This window comes from Enhydra lutris, unplaced genomic scaffold, assembly GCF_002288905.1.
Source record: "Enhydra lutris kenyoni isolate GAN:26980312 unplaced genomic scaffold, ASM228890v2 scaffoldscaffold13, whole genome shotgun sequence".
NCBI classification, from domain to species: Eukaryota; Metazoa; Chordata; class Mammalia; order Carnivora; family Mustelidae; genus Enhydra; species Enhydra lutris.
This window is the reverse complement of record NW_019154097.1, coordinates 11,988,285-11,991,942: the sequence shown is the minus strand read 5'-3', so window position 1 is coordinate 11,991,942 and position 3,658 is coordinate 11,988,285.

Sequence of the window (3,658 nt, the reverse complement as noted above, 5' to 3'; positions counted from 1 at the left end):
TTCTAGGAAGTGATTTTGGGAGAGACTGAAGGAGTATACAGATTCTTAACATTTTTTTCAAGTAGTAAATCACAGATTTTATCTGTGGGTACAGAATTAAATTCATTCTATATGACTCATCTCGAATAGCACCACTTCTATTATGCTCTACCCGATTTTGCTCTACTCCATGTATTTCTATACTGCTGACTCGGTAATTCAGCTTTTACTGGGAAGACAGGGATTCTAGGAATTTTAATTAGAATTTGAAAAGCCTCTTGGTAGGTAAGAGAGAATGAAAGCACAGAAATTTTGTCTGAGTCATTGGACCTGTTTTGGATGGCAAAAAATAGAGTATGTGATTCTGAATATGTGATAGCTTGCATGGACTCATAATTGAAACTGAGAGTGAGAGGATTAAAATACTTGAGTGGAAAAAAAAAAAAGAAAAGAAAAAAACCTAACCTTACATCTAAAGGAGCTAGAAAAAGAACAATAAACAAAACCTAAAACCAGCAGAAGGAAGGAAATAATAAAGATTAGGGGAGAAATAAATGATATAGAAACTAAAAACCAATAGTTCAGATCAATGAAACTAAGAGCTGATTCTTTGCAAAAAAATCAACAAATGTGATACAGAATCCTAAAATTTTTATGGAACCACAAGAGACCCTGAATAACCAAAGCAATCTTGAAAAAAAAAAAAGAAAAGTAAAGCTGAAGGCAACACAATTCTGTACTTCAAGGTATATTACAAAGCTGTAGTCATCAAAACAGTATGTTACTAGTGCAAAAATAGCCGCATAGATCAATGGAACAGAATAAAAAACCCAGACATGATTCCACAACTATGTGGTCAATTAATCTTTGACAAAGCAGGAAAGAATATCCTAGGGGAAAATGTCTCTTCAACAAATAGTGTTGGGAAAACTAGACAGCAACATAAAAACAAAATAAAACAAAACAAAACTGGTCCACTTTCTTACACCATACACAAAAATAAATTCAAATGAATTAAAGACCTAAATGTGAGGCCTGAAACCATAAACTCCCAGGCGAGAACATGGGCAATAACTTCTTTGACACTAGCCATAGCAACTTTTTTCTAGATATGCACCCTGAGGCAAAGGAAACAAAAGCAAAAATAAAACTTCAGACTACATTAAAATAAAACGCTTCTGGATAGTGAAGGAAATAAAAAAAAAATTTAAAAAAAACCCAAAAACTAAAAGACAACCAGAGAATGGGAGAAGGTATTTGGAAATGACATATCTGATGAAGGTGTAGTATCCAAAATATATAAAGAACTTATAAAACTCAACACCAAAAACCAAATAACCCAATTAAAAAATGGGCAAATGACACGAACAAACATTTTTCCAAAGAGGACATCCAGATGGCCAATAGACACATGAAAGGACGCTCATCACTTATCATCACGGAAATGCAAATCAAAACTACAATGAGATATAACTTCATACCTATCAGAATGGCTAAAATCAACACAAGAAAAAAACAGGTGTTGGCAAGGATGTGGAGAAAGAGGAATGCTTGTGCACTATTGGTGGGAATGGAAGCTGGTGCAGCCACTGCAGAAAACAGTATGGAGGTTCCTCGAAAAGTTAAAAAGAGAACTACCTTATGATCCAGCAATTGCTCTACTGGGCACTTAGCCAAAGAATACAAGGACACTAATTCAAAGAGATATAATGCACTGCTGTGTTTATAGCAGCATTATTTACAATAGCCAAGATATGGAAGCAGCCCAAATGTCCATCAAATGATGAATGGATAAAGAAGATGTGGTGTATATATACAATGGAATATTATTCAGCCATGAAAAAGAATGAAATTGTGCCATATGCAACAAAATTGATGGAGCTGGAGTAAATAATGCTAAGTGAAATAAGTCAGTCAGAGATAGACAAATACCTTATGATTTCATTCATATGTGGAATTTAAGAAACAAAAAAAAAAGGGAAAGACATAAGAGAGAGAGAGAGGGAGAGAGAAACCAAGAAACAGACTCTTAATTGTAGAGAACAAACTGATAGCTACCAGAGAGGAGTGGGGTGAGGGGATGGGTTAAATAGGTGATGAGGATTAAGGAGTGCATTTGTTGTGATGAGCACTGGGTGATGTATGAAAGTGCTGAATTACTATAATGTGTACCTGAAACTAATATAACACTGTATGTTAACTAACTGGAATTAAAATAAAAACTTAAAAAATATATAAATAAGAAAAATAAAATACCTGAGTGGGAACATTTAGGGGAAAAAAAAAAGCTGGAAATGAGAGCCCAGTATTTAACAGTACTGATATCAACACTTCAATAATAATAATAATAATAATAATAATAATAATAAATTCAAGGGATAAAGCCTATAGTTCAGATATTAGTATATTTACATACAGCACCAAGGGGCTCAGAGTTGTCCTACTACTGTAGGAAAGGCAGAAATAAAGCTAGACATTGGGTACAACAGTTCCCAGGGAAGTTAACGAGGCCAGAAATCTCTCTGGATGTCTTCAGTCTTCCTTTCTCTATTACAACATTCTTTCTTACTGCAAATTTATCTTCCACATGGCAGCCACTATGTTGCTGAAATCTTCAGGGCCTTATCACCTATGTCTTGGGAAAAGCTGACATTTGCTTAATCTAATGTCATGTTATAAAATCCAAGAAGAGGGTTAATTTGAATTACGTACTCAGCACCAAGCTATTCACGTAGGTGGGAATGGGGACATGGGGAAATAGAGATGCTTTTAAGAATATGTAACCTTTTAGAACTCATGTTTAGTTCTGGAGGAACAGCACTTCTCTGCAGAAGATAGTGTTTCCAAAGGAAAAATAAATTGATGGGCAGAAAGAAGAACTACTAGAGCAAACACATAGCAGGCTGTGGCATTTGTAACATCAACACAGATATTCTTAACCTCTGTCATTGGCTTCCTTGGGACAAACATCTAAAATTTTCATTGGCACCAGCATCAGTGGATGCCAACAGACATCGATAATAGGACTCATTCTTTTTGAATCATTATTGACAGGCCTCGCATCACAGTGAGCTAGATCAGAGGAGGTGGTAAACAGTACATGCTATTGTGATAAACAAGAAGATTAAAGTGGACACCCTGAACCACAGGGGATGTATTTGAGTGTGGATTAGATTCCTATAGAGCAAATAGTGATGAAGCTAGAGAAACAGTTTGGTAAGATGCCCTTATTTATGCTTTGGACTGCTACAGCCTGGGAAATATGGATTTTGTATATTTATAGGTCAAATGAGTGTCTCCTCTATCCCATACGCATCCTACGACTATACACAGATGCTCAATAAGGGACTATATTACTGACTTGTGGTATGGATTACATCTACCTCAAAACTATATTTCGTACATATCCATCTGCTGCACATGTCTTAAAAGTAGATCAATTATTCAGTCCTAGAGTGAAGTCATGAATTTGGTCAATTCAAAACACAAGTGCATAACAGGATAAGAATAGTGACTAGAGGAACTGGTTAGCTGATTGTGGGTATCTAACGTGTCATAAAATTGTCAGGCATTAATCTAGCACCTTTGATGCTGGTGGGAGAAAGCACTATAGCAAGGGATGAAGGTGGAATCAGTACTTGAGATTTAAGACTTTGATGTCCATGAGTCCGTACTCACC